This window comes from Anabrus simplex, chromosome 1 (assembly GCF_040414725.1).
Source record: "Anabrus simplex isolate iqAnaSimp1 chromosome 1, ASM4041472v1, whole genome shotgun sequence".
NCBI classification, from domain to species: domain Eukaryota; kingdom Metazoa; phylum Arthropoda; class Insecta; order Orthoptera; family Tettigoniidae; genus Anabrus; species Anabrus simplex.
The window spans coordinates 663,340,541-663,365,752 of NC_090265.1; the positions used below are offsets into that span (position 1 = coordinate 663,340,541).

At 40.9% G+C, this 25,212-nt stretch overlaps 1 protein-coding gene across 2 annotated transcripts in view; it reads left to right on the top strand.

The window, feature by feature from the left end:
• Positions 1–25,212, top strand: part of spz5 (spatzle 5) — a 314,825-nt gene that overhangs the window by 217,342 nt on the left and 72,271 nt on the right. The gene's annotated exons all lie outside the window — the stretch shown is intronic.

Below are 25,212 nucleotides of genomic sequence, written 5' to 3' on the forward strand. Positions count from 1 at the left end.
GCTGTACCTTACTTAAGGCCACGGCTGCTTCCTTGCCATTCCTAGCCCTTTCCTATCTCATCGTCACCGTAATACCTATCTATGTCGGTGCGATGTGAAGCAGCTTGTAAATAAATAAGAGAGAGCCCGTATGGACTAGAAACCAAGCATTGTAATATATTCCTCTGTCTTCTGGCTTACTGGCCGGAATATATTCCCGCAGGAGGTCAGGAGTTCTTTTAGGTGCTAGTTAATCTACTGGCAAGAGGCTGGAGTTTTTGAGCACATTCCAGTGCCACTAGGCTGAGTAGGGATCGAATCCGCGAAATGCATAACCTTTGCTCCTCAAGAAGCAATTATAAAAGAACTATGAGAGAGTGATTCAGTAGCTGAATAGTATTTTTGGCCCTGAAAAGAAAGTTTTAGTTAAACTTTGAAATACAAGTTTCAGTCCTGTCCAATTGCGCCGACATTAGGGGAGGGGGGAAATCAAGGCGTTTTCTGACCCCCAAAATTATCTTAGTGGGGCAGAGTGACATTTCCCCCTCCAGTACGCTAAGGCGTTAAATCTGAAGAAGGTGGTAGACGGTTTTATATCAAGAAATTAGATTAGAAAGCGAGCATTCCTTCCGAGAACTACATTTCCCAATGGAGACTGTTCATGTTGTACATTTGGTACTCAAGGTTACATATTTCGTATCATTAAATGCATAATATCCAGTAATAGGACATATATTAAGAAAATGTATTTATGGAGCAACTTCTAATCTTTTCACTTGTGATTATTTTTATAGCTTCGTACATAGAACATTCCTTGAGAATATTTATGAAGCAAGTTCTACTTATTCTTTTTACTTGTGAATATTATTGAAAACTCCTAACAGAAAACTCGTTCAAAAATATATTTGAGAAATAAGCTCTATTATCGTTCTGTTTTTTCTGTTTGTTTTTTAATATTGTCATTATATAGGAATGATTACATTAATAGTTTTTCCTCATTTCACATGCCTGTGTTCATGTTAATCATGCCCCCCACCCCCCCTCTCAACATTTACCCGAAGTCGGCGCGCCTACCATTTGAGTCAATTAGCCCAACACTCGCATATACAACAACTGATTTGAGACAAATTGGTAGCACAGTGTTTGCTCGATAGAAGGAGCATCGTAGAATGAGAGGAGAGTTCGATAACTGGCGACGCGTACTGTAACAGTGTCGTGAGGGAGACCTTCAAGTTACCGGTGACACTGACATACTTCAGTAAGGAATGAGTCATCAACCCGTTATACCAGTAACACCCTCTATCCTATTATCGTGGATAGCACGTGTGCAGGTTAGCTGAATAGGAAGGTGTCCATGCCAGTACCAGAAAATCAGTGATTGTCAACCAGTGGCGGCGATAATGACCCCACAGACCCCGCGGGGCTTGTGAGGGCCCTATGACTGTTCCTTAATTCAGTAGCTGAAGAGTGATTTTACATATTGATAAAGCAGCAACACACAACACAGTATTATTTTTATGACGTAGGCCGTCGTAGTGCAGAGCGTCTTTCGTCAATAGGAGTACGGTAGTTATTTCTGAAAGAATGTGGGTTTCCCAGCCTGTTCCAATAATAACCATCCCTTGCTGCCACTCACAACAATGAACAAGGCTTTTGAAGTAAGTAGCCAGTTCTGAGAACCCAGTAGTCAGTGAAAATACGATAACCAAGACATCCTCCTTATCTAAACTCTAAATGCTGAAGTTTCGAGCCTGTTTATAACTCTCGGCAGTCAGTGTACCTAAGTAGGCCTACGATGGACGGCTGAGTTGTAAATTATTTGGTCCTAGGAAGGACATTATTTCTTAATATTGATGGTCAGCGTATTTTGGTTACTATAATTGGAATAGGCTTTTCTTGTGTGTGTGTGTGTGTGTGTGTGTGTGTGTGTGTGTGTGTGTGTGTGTGTGTGTGTGTGTGTGTGTGTGTGTGTGTGTGTGTGTGTGTGTGTGTGTGTGTGTGTGTGTGTGTGTGTGTGTGTGTGTGTGTGTGTGTGTGTGTGTGTTTTGCTGTAATCCTTCGAATTTGAAAACTAAATTGTATTAACATTAATATTATTATTTTTTATACATCGTTATGCCCTACTCAGGAGCACGGTTGAACTTGCTTAGATGATGTGTTGCCCTTCTTTTTCTCCCAAAATTTCTTCATCCTTATTATTATTATTATTATTATTATTATTATTATTATTATTATCGTCGTTGCTGTGCAAAATAAACAGGTAACTTTCCTTATCAGGAAATGAGGGGCCCATTTTCAATTATTGCGGGGGGGGCTGAGGGGGCCCGATCTTCTTGGCGCCGCTACTGTTGTTAACAATACACTTTTTAGAAAGAGCACTTTAGAAAATGTGTAAGTGTACACATACAAAGTTGTAGCATACTATGCGGCTCAGTTGGAGCAGACCTTATCTGACTAAAATTTTAATCATTTCTATACATGTTAGGTAAATAATAATGATGATGATAATAATAATAATAATAATAATAATAATAATAATAATAATAATAATAATAATAATAACTAGAGGACCCGTGCTGCTCCGCAGCATTCGTTATCAGGAAGTCAGATAATTCATCTTGATATGCCTGTCATAGTCATATTGGTTTGCCTGCCCTTTTCATTGGTTTTATGAACATTTACTAAGAAGCGCGTTATGCCGCAGTTCGTAGTTAGAATTCATCCACCGGGCGAGTTGGTCGTGCGCGTAGAGGCGCGCGGCTGTGAGCTTGCATCCGGGAGATAGTAGGTTCGAATCCCACTATCGGCAGCCCTGAGGATGGTTTTCCGTGGTTTCCCATTTTCACACCAGGCAAATGCTGGGGCTGTACCTTAATTAAGGCCACGGCCGCTTCCTTCCAACTCCTAGGCCTTTCCTATCCCATCGTCGCCATAAGACCTATGTGTGTCGGTGTGACGTAAAGCCCCTAGCAAAAAAAAAAAAAAAAGAATTCATCCATTCTGACGTCGTCATGCCATCCATTTGGTAAAAATATATCTATATATTCACTTCTTTTTTATCCTGAAGTGCTTGGTGTTGTGTCGTAGAAGGCAATGGTACATTTAAACGCAGTTCTATATAGGACAGTTGTCTTGTGAGTTCATAGGTTAGTTTTGAAGGCGCGTTTTTTTGTTGTTCTTTGTTTCTTGCCAATCAGATAACGCTTTTTTAAGATACATGACCTTCACTCTTTCTAGTGTAGCTAGGTTATCCTTCGATTATGTGTTCCCAGATAATGTCTGTTTGTACGTAGACTTTTTCTATCAGCAGCATGTAAGTTATTAGGAACGCTCTGCCATCTGTGGAATATATCTGGAAGCTTGAAAAAGTTAGAGAATCAAAGAATATCCAGCAGGGAATATATTATTCCGGGATCAGAGAAAGTGTATACTCTCTGGATTGACAGGAAGTAATCGAACATGGCTGCATACAATGACATTACTAAGGATGAAATTCACATATATCAGAATATTAATGACCGAGCTCGATAGCTACAGTCGCTTAAGTGCGGCAGTATCCAGAATTCGGGAGATAGTGTGTTCGAACCCCACTGTCGGCAGCCCTAAAATTGTTTTCCGTGGTTTCCCATTTTCACACCAGGCAAATGCCGTGGCCTTAAGTTAGGTACCAACACGGCATTTGCCTGGAGAAGAGTGGGAAACCACGAAAAACCACTGCGAGGATGGCTGAGGTGGGAATCGAACTCCCTCCACTCAGTTGACCTTCCGAGGCTGAGTGGACACCGTTCCTGTCCTCATACCACTTTTCAAATTTCGTGGCAAAGCTGGCAATCGAACCCGGGCTACACCACAGAGGTGAATTAAAAGAATTTATTTATTTATTTATTTATTTATTTATTTATTTATTTATTTATTTATTTATTTATTTGTCATTGCACGAACTTACGGTTTTCGGCTATTCTGATGGAGGAAAGAGCTAGAATTGGGAATATACCAACTATGGTCCTAATTAAGATACAGTACCTACCCGAACATCTGATGTGAAAGACAAAACCGTGGAAACTATCTGCAGGTCTGCCGACGCGTGAGCTATACCGCGTAGCCAACTCGCTCTTCCATCTGTACTGAGTATGCTCGTGAAAAAGTTATATCATTATTTCTACTCAGCTGAGAGTTCACTTTCATGTGTGGTATTCTGGCATGAGACAGTGCATTTCACTCCCAGTGGGTTGGTCGGGAAGGTGCGGGTGTCCTGAGTAGTGAAAGTACCTTCTTGCACACACCTTCACTCGGTATCACCTTGAATGTTAACATCGTCGGGCTTGACCTGGCGCATCGTTCAGACGATGAACCTATCCTGCTAAAAAGGCAAGTGGAGACCCATTTCAATATCTGAGTCACTGGCACCTTTCACCCATCACTACTTGCTTTTTTTGTTGTTGTTGTTTATTACGAAGACATGACAATTACTGAGAAATCGCTCTTGCATCATCTCAAGGCGTAACTGCATTTCGTAATTAGTCATGTTCTAAATACTATGGCGTTCTGATGAAGTACTCTATACCGGTACTCATAATATTAGTTACAACTTACAAAATTGTAAAAATGATCAAAATAGATGGACTTTTTAAGAAATCTGACATGAAAGGTTCCGATTTATTTGCCATTATGTAAAATAAAATGAAACATCGAAAGTTGCACTTACGCAGCGAAAATGGCGCGAAATTAAATTAAAATGCTCACACTTTTTTGTTTCGTTTTACAGTTTGCTTTACGTCACAAATAGGTCTTATGACGATGATGGGACAGGAAAGGGCTAGGAGTGAGAAGGAAGTGACCGTGGCCTTGGTTAAAGTAGAGCCCCAGCATTATCCTGGTGAGAACCACGGAAAACCATATTCAGGGCTGTCAACAGAGGGGTTCAAACCACTAATAATAATGTTATTTGCTTTACGTCCCTCTAACTACTCTTTTAAGATTTTCGGAGGCGCCCAGGTGGCGGAATTCAGTCCCGCATGAGTTCTTTTACGTGCCAGTAAATCTACCAACACGAGACTGACGTATTTGAGCACCTTCAAGTACCACCGGACTGAGCCAGGATCGAAAAGGCCAAGTTGGGGTCAGAAGGCCAGCGCCTCAACAGTCTGAGCCACTCAGCCCGGCCGAACCACTACCTACCACTACCTCCCGAATGCAAGCTGACAGCTAGATGACCGAAACTGCGCATCCACTCGGTCGGTGAGCTGCATGTACCATTTTGACCATACGTCAAGACCTCCTGCCATTTTAAAAACTATGGCAGCACTGGGAGCGGATACAAGTGCTATTACACTATAGAAGCAGGCATTTCACAAATAAGGAATATAAAGAGTCGCATTTAGTTACATAACTACTGATTTGAGGTCCCAGGGACCGAGCTGTTAAAAGAGTCACTTCCAGAGAATACTGGCAGCTTTGATCATGATGGGAGCACAGAGAAGACTGGAAGTTAGGAAGCTAAACTGAGAAAGAAATTTTTAAGAACACTGATGCAAGTGAAGGTTGGAAAATTCGGGACTGAACTGTAGCAGGAACCTCACGTCAGTAGTTAAGGGTTAACGCTAAACATATTTCATATGAAATTATTTGAGTACTGGCACACAATCCTACTAGCAACGCATAATTCGCTCATCCCAGGGAATAACAACAAATTAAAGTTTCAGGGGAAGCACCTTTTCTTTAATAATACTAAATCACGGGTGCACCAAATGTTGTCGAACCATTCTGCGTTATAGGAAACAGCTTCTTAAGTAATGGTTTTGGTTGGATTTTGCTTAATTCAAAATATGAGTAAAGTATCTGCTTTGGATCTGAATGAATCTGACCTCTTCTATTTTGACCAAGGGGCTGCCTGGCCGAGGCGGTAAAGGCGTGCTCCGTTCGCCCGGAAGAACGTGGGTTCGAATCCCCGTCAGGAAGTCGTAAAATTTAAGAAACGAGATTTCCACTTCCGGAGGTTCATATGGCCCTGAGGTTCACTCAGCCTACACCAAAAATGAGTACCAGGTTAATTCCTGGGGGCAAAGGTGGCCGGGCGTAGAACTTAACCACTCTACCCCATCACGTGCCGAGGTTAACAATGGTGGAAGCCTTTACTTTCCACTCCTCCAAGGGCCTTCATGACCTGTACGGAAGTGGCTTTGCTTTGCTCTATTTTGACCAGGCATTATTTTCTTATGTGAGCCAGTAAAAACCAAAGCGTGTAAGTGACGTTTGTGTATTGTTAGCTAGTAAGATTGAATAGTTCTCTTTAACAGAAGTAGCTGGGTAAATTCACTGCCGATAACTCATTTACAAGATAATAATATCCACGTCCTCCACCAACACCACCACCACCACAACCACAACAACAACAACAACAACAACAACAACAACATAAAATGTATTACACATAAGCAGTAGCGGCGATTAGGGGGGCGAGGGGGCAGTCGCCTTCCCCCCTCCCACTTTGTAGACAAAATATTACATTTTAATTCCATTTCAGCCGGCCGAAACTAGGGATTATATGAATTATTTAAAAAAGCAATTTCTACAAGCCCTCTTGTCTTATCAGCTGATTCTTTCCTTTATTTACCGTACTTTAATTATTAACAATATTACTAGCGGAAATGAAGCCTCCGTGGCTCAATCAGCAGCGCGTCAGCCTCTCACCGCTGGATACCGTGTTCAAATCCCGGTCACTCCATGTGAAATTTGTGCTGGATAAAGTGGAGACAAGACAGGTTTTTCTCCGGGTACTCCGGTTTTCCCTGTCATCTTTCATTCCATCAACACTCTCCATTCTTATTTCATAGCATCTATCAGTCATTAATAAATCACTTCGGGAGTGGCGACCCCATCGTACTAATAGCCTATATCTGCTTCATTCATTCCATCCCTGACCCGTGCAATGACTGGAAAACAGGTTGTAGGTTTTCATTTTCACTAGCGGAAATATGCACAAAATGTCGTTCGTCGCGGCTGACCGATTTGTAGGTTATAGCACCACAGCAAGTAGTGGAGACTTTGTTTGTGCTATGAGAAAGGGTAGCAGGTTTTCTTGTTTTGTTTTGTTTTTTTGTTCTTTTTTTTTGTTTTCTTTTTGCAAGGTAATGAACACTGAGGAAAGATTCGTCCGCTTGCTGTGCGCATTCATCAGTCTGGCGGCCTCTTTAGCGTCTGTTACTGCAGTCAAACACTAAATGGTTTTTTTCATCATCATCATCATCATCATCTGTTTACCCTCCAGGGTCGGCTTTTCCCTCGGACACAGCGAGGGATCCTACCTCTACCGCCTCAAGGGCAGTGTCCCGGAGCTTCAGACTCTTGGTCGGGGATACAACTGGGGAGAACGACCAGTACCTCGCCCAGGCGGCCTCACCTGCTATGCTGAACAGGGGCCTTGTGGAGGGATGGGAAGATTGGAATGGATAGGGAAGGAAGAGGGAAGGAAGCGGCCGTGGCCTTAAGTTAGGTACCATCCCGGCATTCGCCTGGAGGAGAAGTGGGAAACCACGGAAAACCACTTCCAGGATGGCTGAGGTGGGAATCGAACCCACCTCTACTCAGTTGACCTCCCGAGGCTGAGTGGACCCCGTTCCAGCCCTCGTACCACTTTTCAAATTTCGTGGCAGAGCCGGGAATCGAACCCGGCCTCCGGGGGTGGCAGCTAATCACGCTAACCACTACACCACAGAGGCGGACAAATGGTTTTTTAATGGTATAATCACGCCGTACTTCTATTTAATACTAACACATGTATAATATTGTTCCTTTGCTGAAAATTTTACTGTATAGTACTGAATCAAAATCTGAAAAACACGTCTCTTAAATTTTTCGACTTCATGGCGGGGAATCGAACCCATGTCCTTTCAGGTGTGAACCGAGCACGCCTCAGCCAGGCAGCCCCTAGGAAGATTTATGTAAAACCTTAATCGCAGCGTTGGATCTACCTACATCGCTACATGCATAAGTCTAACGAGGTGATGTTAACCTAAGTTATCATCATGCACTATTACAGGGGCCTATTCCACAAAAGTATGGTCTTGTATATTACAAGTAAATTCTCTGGTAACTAGTACAAATACCAGATTTTCTGTTCCACAAAAGAATTTTCTACAGTTGTACTTTACTACTTCATACTTACAAATTACCAGTGAATTTTTATGGGTGTGTTCCACGAAAGTACTGGTACTTGTAACTTACTAGTGAATTGGGAAGTATTCTCTACCAGTGAAAGGACATTAATACATAAATGTACTAGTGCTATGTAAATATGCTTATTTCATACATTTTGATAAATATGTGGTCTAGCAGTAGTGATAGTGATGGTGATGAAAATGAAAACTACCGTCTGTACAGGGAAAGAATAAACTTCCAGTTTAACGCTGTGTTTCAATACAATGAACGTTTTAGGTTAAGCACAACACAAGTGGAAGAACTTTTGATAGATATTGGGCATAGGTTAAAACATCCTACGAACAAAAATAAATCTCTCTCTGCTAAACAACAATTACTAACATCACTACATTGACCAGGAAATGGTGGTCAGTACCATGGTATTGCAGATATGCCTGGGATGGCAAAATTTTCGGTCTGTAGGTCAATACATTCTGTGGTAGCTGCAATAAATGATATAAAATTTCCTCAAATTGTTCGTTGGCCTGAAAATACTGAACAAACATGTTCCAAGAAGGACATTCCTGGAATCATTCATGAGCAGAATATCTCCAACATACGTCCAACATTTCTCCTCAAAAGCTCCATCAGCTTTTCCCAAGTCAAATATTTCCATCCAACCTTTTATTTCGTCATGTTTTTTCAGACTCTCGCTGAATGCACCGAAACGAATATCTTTCATTCTTTCTATTTCCTTCAAAATGAATAATTTCGTTTCTCCTGACATAATTTTAACAATTCCTGCAGAGTTTGCAATTTCATAACAATTAAGTTTGGCGGCCGAATATCGTTAGCGGCAACTGATTCCTAATGGCAAACCAAGGTATATATGTCAGACTATCGTGGAACATATGCGAGGATCACAGAAGGACAGAATGGGTGATAATAACGGAGTAATTTCCTATCATCAAAGAAATAAACTGAAAAATAACATCGTAGCATTAAGAAATTCACAAGAATATTAGTTCTTTGAATCTTTGCTGCATAAGTTACCTTAAAATACGATATTACGATAAATGAGGCAAGCATAACCTAATTCAACGAATGGAATACGAAGATAAACAGCTGATTCATGCTATGACGTAGAATGTTTGTTGATATGTCATCACTTGTAAAACTTGTAACAATTCACAAGAGACTTCCAATCTTTTGTGGAACAGAAATGTATAACTCCATACATTACAAGAACCCACACTAGTAATGTACAAGACCATACTTTTGTGGAATAGGGCCCAGGAAGTCTGTTTCGAACAGCGGGCGGTGAAAATGGGGAAGGGAGAGCTTGTGACATGAGTTTATAATTGTACAGCAACGAAGACGCACATCGGCATTCTCCTACCAGTATACGTCATTAAGAAACACCTGTGGGTGTATTTAGTTCCATCAGTATTCTCTCTCATCGTCCGGCTCCTTGGCTGAATTGTCAGCGGACTGACAGGGATACGGGTTCGACTACCGTCGGGATTGGGGTCGGAGTTTTTATTCCAGTTCGTAGTCTCGGGGTTTGTGATTGTCTTAACACAAATCTCTGTTTACAAACAACATTATACTACGAACCGCCATAGATACACGCAATAATGAATGCGTCCCACCTTATAAAGTTCGTGTCAGAAAAGTCATTCGGTCGCTAAAAGTGGGCAAAATCCATACAAAGTGTAGACCCGAGGTAACTGAGAAAAGGCCAGGAAAAGGAATATTTTTATTTATTTTACAATCGGCTTTACGTCGCTCCGATACAGTTAGGTCTTATGACGACGATGAGATAGGAAAGGCCTAGGAGTGGAAAGGAAGCGGCCGTGGCCTTAATTAACTTACAGCCCCAGCATTTGCCTGGTGTGAAAAATGGAAAACCACGGAAAACCATCTTTAGGGCTGCCGACTATCTCCCGAGTGGAAGCTCACAGCTGCGCGCCCCTACCCGCACGGCCAACTCGCTCGGTGAGAAGAGTATTCTCTGTTACCATGACTTGCAGCCCTTCCAGTCTTATGTCCATTACCTGCCACAGTATTGCCCGCAAGCAATGTGATCCACTGCTGCATGAAACTGAAGCCCATTGTACCCAACAAACAATCGGTGGCTTGTCACGTGACCCGCGTAGAGTAAGATAAACTGTGATGCAAGGAAGTGAACGGGAATGCCCCAGAGGTTAATACGATCAGCTGATGTGAGGCGCGATAGCCCTGGGGCAATCTCACTCACTGTACGGGCTGAGCCCTGGAGTAGCTCCTCACCGGTTACCTCATTCCCTGGAATGTTCTAATGAACGGCTCGCGTCTGCTGATTTATAGTCCTACTTATAATTATTATTGCTACAGTAATTATCTACACAGCATAATTATTTACGCTTCACTAATACTACCGTATAGGATCGGCCGGATATTGCCACTAAAATTCATTTCAACTTTTTTGTACTCTCACTGCAGAGATCCACTTCAGAACACGATTACTAAGTTCTTGATATCATCCTTTCTTACACTGTTGGTTGGTTCAGTCTAGGTAACGAACATGACGCCATTCGCTCATTTGGTGAACTTGAACAACATCCCTACCTGAAGTTATTGTTGTTGACACACTGTTGATACTTAATATTCTTGTTTATCCGGATTGTGACCTTATTTTGCTTCTTTAAATGCATTATGTTATTAGTATAAAATGGCCCTCGATCGACTGTATTTAATAAATAAATAAATAAATAAATAAATAAATAGAGAACATCAAACTCTCTCCAGTCACTAACAGAAAAAACAGTACGTCCGGGAAGAGGTGTGAAATGGACTCAGGAGCGAAAAGACATTCACAGTGCAAGAATGAAGGAGTACTGGTCAAAGAAGAAAGCTGCTAGAGATAAGAACCACGTGGTCCATAGCAGGCCCAAACGGAACTAAAAAATAAATAGCGCGCGGCTGTGAGCTTGCATCCGGGAGATAGTAGGTTCGAATCCCACTATCGGCAGCCCTGAAAATGGTTTTCCGTGGTTTCCCATTTTCACACCAGGCAAATTTTTCTTCTTAATTAAGGCCACAGCCGCTTCCTTCCAACTCCTAAGCCTTTCCTATCCCGTCGTCGCTATAAGACCTATCTGTGTCGGTGCGACGTAAAGCCTATAGCAAAAAAAATAAATAAATAAATAAATAAATAAAAGTTACGTCAGATTGGCGGACGAAATCCTGATGTTTATTGCTCAACCTCTGAATTCATCACTTAAATCAATACAGATGAATTTATTGAGGAAGGTACACCTAATTTCACCAGCTTAGGGGGACAGTTTGGAGATTAAAATGGATATTTTTAATCATTGTGGTTGACACATCTGACAGTTCTGCAAGCCATTCGGAAGCTATAATATTTCGGTTAACTTTACGAACATTTTCTAATATACCGTGTGTATCATAGTTAAATTGTCCGACTCGTTGGCTGAATGGTCAGCGTACTGGCCTTCGGTTCAGAGGATCCCGCGTTCGATCCCCGGCCGGGTCGGGGTTTTAACCTTCATTGTTTAATTCCAATGGCTCGGGGGCTGGGTGTTTGTGCTGTCCCCAACATCCCTGCAACTCACACACCACACATAACACTATCCTCTACCACAATAACACGCAGTTACCTACACATGGCAGATGCCGCCCACCCTCATCGGAGGGTCTGCCTTACAAGGGTTGTACCCAGCTAGAAATAGCCACACGAATTATTATTATTATAGTTAAATTAGAAAATCTATGTATGGAATTTTTCATCACAGTATTTTTCCGGTAATAAGGACCGTTATATCTCAAATTTTGGTACCTACAAAGATCGTCCGTTTAAATACAATTTTCTCTGAATACAAATACAATTATATGTAGAAAAATGTATACACCGTGCTTTGAATATGTGTCCGCCTCTGTGGTGTAGTGGTTAGCGTGATTTACTGCCACCCCTGGAGGACCGGGTTCGATTCCTGGCTCTGCCACGAAATTTGAAAAGTGGTACGAGGGCTGGAACGGGATCCTCTCAGCCTAGGGAGGTCAGCTGAGTAGATGAGGGTTCTATTCGCCCCACAGCCATCCTCGAAGTGGCTTCCCGTGGTTTACCACCCCCACACAAGGCCCCTGTTCTGCATAACAGGGTAGGCCACTTGGGCGAGGTTCTGGTCTTCCTCCCCAGTTGTATCCCCCGACCCAATAGTCTCACGCTGAAGGACACTGTCCTTGAGGCGGTAGAGGTAGGAACCGTCGGTGAGTCCGAGGATAAAAATCAACCCTGGACGATAAACGGATAAAAAGGAAAAAAGAAAAGAAGGAAGGAAGGGAGAAAGAAAGAAAGAAAGAAAGAAAGAAAGAAAGAAAGAAAGAAAGAAATCTTTGAACATCCTTGGACAGACAACCCCAAGATGCTGAAGAAGAGGAAGAAGAATTGCAATTTATCTACAACGACTTTATTTATTTATTTATTTATTTATTTATTTATTTATTTATTTATTTATTTATTTATTTATTTATTTATTTATTTATTTATTTTATTCACGAAGCACAAGATACAGCTACACTGAGCAAATTTCACTTGCACTGTCAACAGACTATTTAACAAACGTAAACTTTCATAATAAAATATAACAAACATAACAAAATATAACAAGATCAGGTACACACCCTACTAATAACAACTGTCCAAATCGAAAACCATGAGAATGTCCATGTTCATAGCCAAGTCGTCGTGAGTCAAGATGGCGGTATAATCCCTTCACATCAACTTATCTTTAAGATACTATTTACACACCTCTCGAATACACTTTTATTTGATGCTATATCAAGCACTTGTCTCCTATTAATATTGGTAAAGAGTGTTGGGAGGCGGATTAGGAAAGATCGTTGAAGTATTGATTGCTGAGTATGGAGAATGTGGAGAATGTCTTTGGTTCTGGTGGAGCGGGAAGGAACACGGAGAGAGAAGAGTGAGACAAGATGTTCCGAGCGGTAATGTCCATTTAAGATCCCGTGAAGGAAACTCAGGTCAGCTACCTGTCACCTGATGTGCAGCGGTGACATATTAATTGCCATTAATACCTGCTGCGTAGACAGATTTCTGAGCTTGGGGTTTCTGTTCCTTACAATTGCAGCAAAGAAGGACACTGCTCTGCCTAACTGCTTAGTATTGGAGGGGGAGGCTGTTGTCCAAATCGGAGAATGATCATGAGGAAGAAGTGAAGTGGTCGCCTTTATTGATTCTACTCGACTTGGACTTACTTTAAATAAATAGAATAATTATAATAATCCGAAATGCCCATAATTTGCGTGCCAGAGCTCACCAAAATAGATCCCTCTAATTTAGTTAGAGCATCATCAATGTTTATGTTGTGTACAGGTACATCAGCTACGGGCGTTACCTAACCCTCTGGAAAGGATTGAACGGGTAGTAACTGCACCAAGGTTATCTATCTCAAATAAAACCTCCAGAATGACTTGGAATAAACTAGCTATATTCTGCCATGACATAATCCACTGAGATCCGCTTCATCAGACTCTAGTAACAATCATATACAGTCGAACCTCGATATCTCGAACCTCCATTACTCGAATTTTCAGCATCTCGAAGTAACTTAAATCTCCCGGCCGTTCGTCCTATTCTTCACGTGTATTTATTTATCTAATACTCTAAATTCGATTACACGAATTTATCGATTTCTCGAAGCAAACATTTCCTCCCTTGAAGCAAAAAATACTCTGTAACTCGAATTTTGTGCAAAATTAACTGTGCAATGCGGCATTTGTGGTTTGTGAGGAACAGTTAACAAGTAAAGAAAGGTTTACAGTGATGCTGGGAGCTAATATGACGGGAACCGAAAAACTAAAACTTTTAATGATCGAAAAATCAGCGAAGTCTTTTCTCGCCTTTGAATTAATTACCGATCACGCGCGAAAGCAACCCCCGAACTCAAGAATGACACGAATCTCGGCTGCGTGGTATTGACAAGAAGTTTTAACGTGAAGGGAGAAAAGTTAACAGTAATAAACATAAGAGGTGCTAATCGAGGTATGTTCCTTGTTTCACTACTGTATGTACTGTATCCTGTCTTCTAAAAAGTTACTATAATGAAAATCCACAGCCTGTTTCCTCTCATTCGACCGGGTCAGGAATGGAATTAATGAAGCCCCATCTAACGGCGAGGATAGGAATTTTGCCGTCTGCCGAAGCGTGTCGCACTCCACTGGGGCAATGATTAATGAATGACAGATTAAACGATATTGGAGAGTGTTGTTGGAGTGAAAGAAGACAGGGAAAACCGGAGTACCCGGAGAAAAACCTGCCCTACCTCCACTTTGTCCAGCACAAATCTCTCATGGAGTGACCAGGATTTGAACCACGGAACCCAGCAGTGAGAGGGCGGCGTGCTGCCGTCCGAGCCACGGAGGCTCCCTAAAAAGTTGCTATAGGTTATAATTAAAGTGATGCCGTAAAATAGTTCCCTTGTATATTTTTAAATATTGTTAAAAATAATGTATTCAGTATACGCCCATAGATACATATGATTCAATTATGTGCTGTGCATGCTTATATTTCGAAATTTCGATAACTCAAAATAAAATTTACCTCTCGAGGTGATTCGAGATATCGAGGTTCCGCTGTATATGAGGCGTCTAAAATGAAAAGCTGGCAAATCAAGTTACCTGCATTTTCGACAAATTGGAAAATGTCCAGAATGTCTTGAGTAACATAGATTTAACTTTAACATTTTAAATTAGCCATAAATATTTTATAAAAGTTTTATGGAATATGATTTTTGAAATATTTTAGAAACGAAGTTGAGGAAATTGATACTGACATTGCGATTTAGCGGGTTCTGAAACAAATTAATAAACAGTTTGAAAATACGGGTAACATTGCAAGGGGTCCTATTACGTGTGTAATACAATAATCACTTTTAATAATTAATGGTTACTAGTTTAAACTAATTCAGCTATCTAACAGAGTTTTATCATCACGTTATAAAGGAAGGTAAATGAAATGCCGTATGGCTTTTAGTACCGGGAGTGTCCGAGGACATGTACGGATCGCCAGGTACAGGTCTTTCCATTTGACTCCCCTAGGTGACCTGCCCGTCATGATGAGGATGAAATGACGAACACGACACACACATCCAGCCCCCGTGCCAGGGATTTTAACAAAAAATTGTTAAAATTCCCGACCCTGCCGGGAATCGAACCCGGGACCCCTGTGATCAAAGGCCAACACACTAAATATTTAGCCATGGAGCTGGGCATAAAGGAAGGTGTCTCTCGATTGCAACATAGTTCATTAACAATGATATTGGTTTTACGTCCAACTAACTACTTTTTCGGTTTTCGGAGACGCCGAGATGGCGGAATTTTGTCCCACAGGTGTTCTTTGACGTGCAGATTAATCTACGGACACGAGGCTGACGAATTTGAGCAACCAACCAACTTGAGCTCATACCGCCCAAGCTACTCACCTCGCCACCACAGTTCAAGAAGCATTGTGAAAATGAAACTTACCGAGCGAGTTGACAGTGCGATTAGGAGTGCGCGGCTGTGAACTTGCATCCGGAAGATAATGGGTTCGAACCCCACTGTCGGCAACCCTGAAGATGGTTTTCCGTGGTTTCTCATTTTCACACCAGGCAAATGCTGGGACTGTACCTTAATTAAGGCCACGGTCGCTTTTTTCCCACTCCTAGCCCTTTCCTATTCCATCGACACCATAAGACCTACCTGTGTCGGTGCGACGTAAAGCAAACAGTAAAAAAGTACACCCTTCATATAAATAAATTAGCCTACACTATTGTGCAGAATTATATGCAAAATCTTGGATAGTTTATGAACTATGACGAAAATCACATGTAAACGCAAATGTTACGGAAAATGAATAACAAACACCTGACATTCGGAAATAACTGGATAAGTGGATATTTACGAAGAATTTTTTTAATGCAACGGCGATAATTACTAGCATTTTTACCATATTAGAGAATAAAGTATTTTTAGAGAAAAATTAAACATACATTTATCAAAATAAGCAGTATCGTCAACTATTTATACATAATCCTAACAGAAGAAGATACATTTTTAACTAGATTAAAGAGCAAAGTCTTATGAAGGAAATACAATTTAAAACTTACAATTTATTTTTTCCTTAATAAATTTAATAACAATCGTTACTGTACTGCTCTGTAATTAGTGAGAGATGCTATCTTCTTTTTCTCCATACAGGGAGATCGAACCTAGTGTCGCGTAACTGGCTAGCAATTAACACAAATGTATAATGCGCGTATCCAAATAATAATAATAATAATAATAATAATAATAATAATAATAATAATAATAATAATAATAATAATAATAATAATAGTTTAACGTCCATTCCAAATTTGAACAGTCCTAACTGACGCTGAGGATTGTAAAACTGTCCCACAAAATATTTTAAAACATTCCGAAAACCAGCAACATGGATACGTGGCATTTAAACATCATAAACACCATCGCCCGCAGCCGGGATCGAGTCTTCTTGTGAACAGCTAACAAATTGTAGCACTTAGGTAGGCTAGTTTATTTACGTCTCCTGTCAGAAATACAGTAGAATACCTAGTAATTTACATAGTTATTAAAACTATCACAATGCACATTTGTTGAACTTTACTACATTTAAAAAAAGAGCAAGGCAATAAGTTATCAGCGGGTTATTATTAGGGGCTTATCAAGTACAAGTGCAAGTAACTTGGAAGAGAACCTACTGTAGGTCGTTATCAAGGAGATTTTATAGTTAACCTTATTATTCCAAGCATGCATTTCCTAAGAAAATTGGCCATGCCCAGGAAAGCACGGCTTGCATTCGGCAGTTCCCAGATGATATTAATATTCAGTAACTTATAGAATGTAAACGGAAGCACTGAATGCCGTGTGGATTCTAAGTAGAAGAAAAGAAATTAAAGACATTAAAAGAGAATGGCAGCAAGTAGAGTTTCAATTGTATTTTAATAAATTGTAATACATTTACGGCACAAAAATAATTCGGCCATACCTCACCGGTGATAACTAGTGCAGTTTTCAGAAAAGCCATTGAACGTCTTATTTTATGCAGAATCAAAGCAAAGGCTACGTAATTTTTCATTCCAAATATACTACATGTATGAGCTCACTTCGAACATTGATATAGGAATGTTTTTGAAGACTTTCGTCTGGAGCATGGCATTCTATGGAAGTGAACCATGGCCGAAAGGGAATAAAAGCTTTTGAAATGTGGTGTTACAGAATAATGCTGAAGGTAATATGGATAGATCGGATCACGAATGAAGATATACTGAATCACATTGGTGAGAGGAAATCGATTTGGCTAAATTTGACGCGAAGAAGTTTTTTCTTGCTATTTGTTTTACGTCGCACCAACACAGATATCTCTTATGGCGACGATGGGACAGGAAAGGCCTAGGAATAGGAAGGAAGCGTCCGTAGCCTTAGTTAAGGTACAGCCCCAGCATTTGCCTGGTGTGGAAATGGGAAACCACGGAAAACCATCTTCAGGGTTGCCGACAGTGGGTCCGAACCCTCTATCTCCCGAATACTGAACACTGGCCGCACTTAAGCGACTGCAGCTATCGAGCTCGGTACGCGATGAAGTGAATGATAGAACACATCTTAAGACACCCAGGACTTCTACAGTTGTTTTTTTAGGGAAGTGTATACGGTAAGAACGGTATGGGTAGACCAAGGTACAAATATGGCAAGCTGATTAGAGCAGATATAGAATGCAATAGTTACGTAGGAATGAATAGATTTCCACAGGATAGGGTGACATGGAGGGCTGCCTCAAACCAGTCTATGGTCTGACAGGCTCAAACAACGTACATTAGCCGGGTTTGGAGTGGTGGTCTGCTTGGTGACGATTCACTTAGCCATCGCGTCATGCAAACCACGTAATAATAATAATAATAATAATAATAATAATAATAATAATTGATGCAGGGATTTCGTGGGTCACAGAGGTGTAAGAAACTGCCGGGGTGAATGGGTGGATAAGGAATTAACTAGAGCATCAGTTAACACAACGAAATTCGAAATTTTATTTCTTCCCTTTTTTAAAATTAAAATTTGATAAATAGAAGATCTGAGTGAACAATAAGAACTTACAATGAGCTCCTCCGCTACAACAACAATCAGGTACAAAACTTGAGAGATTTTTTTTTTTGGTATTGGCTTTACGTCGCACCGACACAGATAGGTCTTTTGGCGACGATGGGATAGGAAAGGCCTAGAAGTTGTAAGGAAGCGGCCGTGGCCTTCATTAAGGTACAGCCCCAGCATTTGCCTGGTGTGAAAATGGGAAACCACGAAAAACTATCTTCAGGGCTGCCGACAGTGGGATTCGAACCCACTGTCTCCCGGATGCAAGCTCACAACCGCGCGCCTCTAACCGCACGGCCAACTCGCCCGGTTTGAGAGATTTATCAGCATGATAATATACTAGAAGATGAGCGTTATAGCTCTAAACAGGTACACTATTTTATAAGAGCATGTTTGCTCCACTAATTTACATAGCCTAGGTGTCTGAGATCCAAAAGTGAATATTGTCCAGCCTCTCAGAGACATAAATTTCTTAAAGCGCACACGGTTGTACCTGACAATCTTCACATAGGGTATTTACAGTCACTTCGCCCTGTTTTGGGCTTATCTTCTGCTCAACAGTTTTTTCGCTTTTTGTTCCAGAAACACAAACAGGGGCAATGAATGCCCATACTAAATGGCCTTAATATGAAAAAGAAAAGGTAGATATAATTGGCCAAAAACAAAATGCAAGGTGGCAAAAAAACTGCACTTCTTCTAGAAAAATCTTAAAACCCTAAGTTGGCTTATGGCCCGAAGTTACAGAGGCTAAGGCTATTCTACAGAGGGGTAACTAAACAAGAAATGTTAAATGCCAAAAGTGTTAAGAAATTAGAGTTTCAGAAAATTTTAGTAATCCCATACCAAGTTGAATAGGAATCAACAAAAGATGAATAACTCTTTGTTCCCTTAATGTATATGTTTCCCAGCAGGGATTTGAACAGAGTCCTCAGACTTGCCGGCAATCTACATTTAAACCATGAAATTAGAACATTACATGAATGAAAGAAGTTTGAAAACTTCCCCTTAAGGTATCTGCCGGAGCTATCACATGTTAAGAAAATTCTGCCATTAGCTTGAGTTGCTAGGCCTTCCGAACGCCGACCGAGGACCCTGCCCCTGAAAAACACGCCGCACTACTAAACTGGAACGATGAATATGACAATACGGCCTTAAAGTGCCCAGCTTTTATAGGGAAAGTTTCCAGAACTCTTTTCAGATAGGCTGGATTCCTGTGTACACCCCAAATTTTTAGTAGCTACCGAAAATATTTACAAATTTCTGATTGGTTGTTAGCTATTGAAGAAGGAAGCAACAAGGTGTAGACAACTTTGATCCATAAAAAAACAATCCTAAGAACTAGGTTGAAAAACTTCCACATTACAAATAACTTACGGATTAATTGTAGTTTACCCCACAAGATGGAGCAATTAAAGTTACGGTAGAGACATCTAACAGTTGAAACCCAAACTATCTTGCATAACATCAGTTCAAGTTCAATTACATAGATGGCCTTATAGAAGATGCACAGTTTAACTCGACGGAGGTGTACACCCGATGCAACAAGAAGATGAAGAAGAAGAATAACGATAAAGAGGCGTGATAATCGAGTAGCATTGTCATCGGCTTCTCACTAATACGGCCGCAGTTCGAATTCCGGCTAATGCATGAGGGATTGTTGAGATGAAAAGCCCCATCACTTTGGTTTAGATTCTGCATATAAATGGAGGTTGTAGGTTCCGGGGCTTTGATCATGTTATAAAGACTTAAGTAGAAATACAAGCTTACTTGGTGTTCTGTGTTGCCTGCTCAAGATGATTAATAATAATTAAAATAATACCGTGATTCTGAGATAGGAAAAAGTTAGGACTAGGAAGGAAGTAGATGCAAATACTTTAATACTCATATTAAAGTATTTGGTAGATGTAACCTTAATTAACTATTTTTAGTTCTAGATCCAACAATAACTCGTAATTCAACGTGAAGAACATATTTTATTTATTTATTTATTTATTTATTTATTTTATTTATTTATTTATTTATACTACTTGTTTAACGTCGTACTAACAGGTCGAAGGTTTTCGGTGATGCAATGATGGGAAAGTGTAAGGATTGGGAAGGAAGTGGCCGTGGTCTTAAGTTAGGTACAATCCCGGCATTTGCCTGGAGGAGAAGTGGGAAAACACGAGAACCACTTCAAGGATGCCTGAGGTGGGAATCGAACACCTCTACTCAGTTCACCTCCCGAAGCTGACTGAACCCCGTTACAGTCCTCGTACCACTTTTCAAACTTCGTGGCAGAGCCGGGAATTGAACCCGGGCCTCCGAGGGGGTGGCAGCTAATCATGCTAACCATTACACCACAGAGACGGCTGTAATTTTTAATACCTGTACTAAAACAACGTAAACCTCAAGAAAGATTTCTCTTTCTTATTTGCTTTCCTGGTATATTCTTTGATTCCACTCAATCTAAAACGTCAATAACTCGGAAGTTTAAACCCGTACATATTTCATTCTGTTGATATATACTTTTCATCCATCTACTTCATGCACTACAAATGGATCGGATTTGCGCAACTATATGTTATCCTTCTTCCCTTAAGAGAGGAGCCTCCGCGGCTCAGGCGGCAGCGTACCGGCCTCTCACCGTTGGATTCCGTGCTTCAAATCCTGGTCACTCCATGTGTTACACAAAGCGGAAGTGGGACAGGTTTTTCTCCGGGTACTCCGGCTTTCGCAGTCAACTTCCATACCAGTAATACTCACCAATATCATTTCATTCCATCGGCCAGTCATTAATCATTGCTCCAGGAGAGTGCAACAGGCTTCAGCAGCCGGCACAATTCCTATCCTCGCCGCTAGATGTGGCTTCATTCATTCCATTCCTGATCCGGTCGAATGACTGGAAACAGGCTGATGATTTTCGTTTTCTCCTTAGAGACAAGCGATCCCCAGTGAACTTTGATTAAGTCTATTTGAAGAAATTCAGATATCGAACGACTAGTACTGTGTATTTCAGCAGGCAAGTGAATCTAATGCGTTGTTCGCCACAAACAGGGATCTCGGTAAATCCCGCGCTCAGCAAGGAAAGGCTTCACCTACTTCTCACGTTTAAAACATTTTCCTTTGTTTGTTAAAAAATATAAAATGCTGGGAATCTGTTATCGGATGTTCATCGTGTTGTAACCTAGTGTCTGTACCAGGTATTTTATGTAATGAGAGAAAATGTTTGTTTTATTAAAGAAAAAGGGAAGCCATTTCCATTGGAGGCCACGAAGTTCGGAAGATATGGAATAGTGGTACATACATATAGTGGCCAGTCCTAACTAGTCAGATGGTCTGAATAAGTTGCTCTGCTTTCTAGACCGAGTTCATAACTTGTCATATCAGGTAGCTCTCAGCTGAACTAACGAGGCTGAGTGAAATGCTTTCAAGCACTCAACCAAGGATTAATATCCTTGGACTGGCTGAAAATCGAACCCGCGGCCTCCAAATAAGAACACTACCCATACTTCACGGATAATACCGGTGGAAGGTACTCATTTCTGTGGTATGCTGAGTGAACACCTCGGCGATGTGCTTCTCTAGAAGAACCTTTTCTTTCTTGACAAATGTCTTAGAGCAGGGGAGAGGGGTGCAACGAAATACTGTCACGTAACAAAATGTGTGACATGAATTTACCTGACAACATTACCTTGAGAAATAAAAAAATGCATGTAGTCCATTAAGGACCTTGTTTAACAAAAACGTCTGCTGCTCACCAGAATGGCTTGCAGATACAGGAGTTCTACGTGGTGGGGCGTGATTACATTCTCAGTCATATTGTTTGACTTCAGTTACCGGATCCACTGCCCATCATTTGGTCTCATGGATCTGAGCGAACCCTGTTCCAGCCCTCATTCCTAGAATTATAATCTTTGGACTAGCTAGTAATCGAACCCGGTAGTTCTAGGCAGAAAAGCCGGAACGCTACCCGTACACCACAGGGCTGGTCAAACTCTCTTCAGGGCTGTCGAAAGCAAGTTACAACTACACGATCCGTGCCGTACAGCCAGTTGGGTCGGTGTCTTTGACAACTATCTTGGATGTTATATTTCTATACATATCCTAAGAATAGGACCGCATCTATATCAAGGTGCCCGCGTAAGAAATGACTGGAAGTTGTACCGTTAAATTTGAAAGCGTAATTACTCACATGTAGCCTACATAATATTGCATTTTGTAATGCTAGTAATTACATAGTACAAAGGCGACAAAACTTGTTCTACCAATCCTGGATTATGGAGTAGTCATATCGGAACTATATCAAACAAAATGCACCAATGAACTAGTTTTGAAACAGAGAAAGCCTCATGCTTAGTGATATCGATCCTGGAGGTTGTGTAACATTAATGACACAGGAACTAGGATGGAAATCGCTCTGGGCTATAACAAAAGCGCGACTATACCCTATGTAAAATACTACATCGTCGCTGCCGGGACAAAACCTCCTATGTGAAATATTTTACCTTAGAACTTTGGCCGCTAATGTTCTGCCATCTAAGGTGCAATATTGTGTGCATACTATCAAGGCATTCTCGCTTTTCATAATGTATGTGCTGCGGGTCAGTATATCTCCAAAAATATTATTACATAGGAGGTTTTGTCCCGGCAACGACGATATAGTGAGATGAACAGCCGCGTTATATAAGCAAGGCTGACTATTCACGTAAGGAAAAGGAAATGCCGCAGAAAACAAAGTACGGAAAATATTAGGATAACTGAACATTGGAATGCGTTACCTTAAGTTTTTCCAAAAGATACAAATGGATTACCCTCAGAGGAGATTCTAAAATCTTGTAAATTTTGTATAAATACTACAGTATTTCAGACCAGCCGAGTTGGTCGTGCGGTTAGGGGCGCGCAGCTGTCAGCTTGCATCCGGAAGATAGTGGGTACGAATCCCACTGTCGGCAGCCCTGAAAATGGTTTTCCGTGGTTTCCCATGTTCACACCAGGCAAATGCTGGGGCTGTAACTTAATCAATGTCAAGGCCGCTCCCTTCTCACTCCTAGGCATTTCCTATCCCATCGTCGCCATAAGACCTATCTGTGTCGGTGCGACGTAAAGCAAATTTCAAAAAAAAAGTATTTCAGTGAAATAGTGTTGAAATTATCACATTAAAATAATTGTAAGCTCATGCATGGAATTGGTAGGATTTATGCAATTTTTATGAGGGGGCAAAATTTTGTTTCCTGCCAGCAGGCCCGTATCGTCATGCCTCTTCACGCACCAACTGATCTTATGACCGACTTTTTCGCATCATTCACTAGAGGAACTGACTGCATAGGGAATGACATTACTTGCACCGCTCATACATCAGTCACTTTCATATCACCAAAGTCAAGGATGAGAGCGATACTGGTCAATGAAAATAACAAATTTGTTCTAGCCCATATCAGAAGAAGAGATTCGGTCTCGCCGACAAAGGCAGATTCGACAAGATGGGATTTAAGTCAGGCTTTGATGTGGATATAAATCGTCAGCCAGAATGCTATTAAGACATATGTTATTTTCTCTTTTGATATCCAACAGAAGCATACCGTCGCTGCCGGGAAAAAATCTCCTATGTGAAATATTTTAGCTTAGAACTTTGGCCGATAAGGTTCTGTCATCTAAGGTGCAATATTGTGTGAATGTTGTCAAGCCATTCTCGCTCTTCATAATGTATGTTCTGCGGGTCAGTATATCTCCAAAAATATTAACACATAGGAGGTTTTGTCCCGGCAACGACGATACTCTGAATTAATCTGAGCAAGCACCTCCCGTCTGGCCCTTACAGCGGGGATCATTTGCTCCCACGTTGCAGACATTGACCTCCGACTTGAAGCAGTATCTAGGTCACTTGACAAACACACAGACCAGATGGAAAGTATCAGTTCAGTGGAGTACGTGAACAACATGAACAAGCACACTGTGTGGGGGAGAGTTATGAGTATGGGTACTGATCTCGGCTTTCTACGAAGACCTTGCCCTGTCTTCTCTCCTGCGTGATTGGCTCCAAACATACTCTGTTCATTTATAACGGATAAAAGCAAATGCATCTCTACACAGGCCATAAATTCCTTTGGAGGAGTGCAAGGTAAAGCCTTCCACTATTTATAACCACGACAATAAGTGATTTGTCTTTTTACAATCTGCTTTAATTCATATCGACACAGACAGATCTTATGGCGACGATGGAATGGGAGAGTGTTAGGAGATGGAAGGAAGCAATCGTGACCTTAAGGAGAATCATGAGTAAAGCCCGGATTTTTATGTAGTAACAGGTTAGATTGCAAACTAATTGGGTTAGTAGGAAGTTCGGCCATCCGCTCTTCCATAATGTAGCAAGAGTAACATAAAGTATAGGGGTTCTGATGGGGCCGTGCCCCTAATGTTCATGCAAACCCCATAGCATAATCGTTGTGAAGGTAGACTATACTTGGTACTCGCTTCAGTAAGTTTTCATTCTAACCTATTAATGCATAAAAGTCCGGGCTTTAGTCATGAGTGAAATGTGATTTTTTGCGAAAAAATTTAATTTTCAGTTTTAACCTCAAAAGTCCCTCAGTTCTTCCTCTTTCAAATCCCGTTATCACTTTCGCCGTGCGACATTTTTAACCCTCCGATGCTTGCGCTCTAAAACATAACGCCCCTAGTCGCGTGGATTACAATCGAAGTCTAATTTTCAATGGGTATTTCATTAACTATTTTTTGTTTTCGCATGTCGATTTTCGAAGTTATAAGAAGGATCGAGTATGTTACATATATATACTAATCAGAGACAATTACACGAAATACCACATCTTTTGACACCGCATGGAAAATTTGTTTAATCTGAAATTTTTAAAGAAATTTGGTTACACGGCATATTTGATAACAGATGAGCACTTTTTTAGAATTAATTGTTTATAATATATTCGGTTT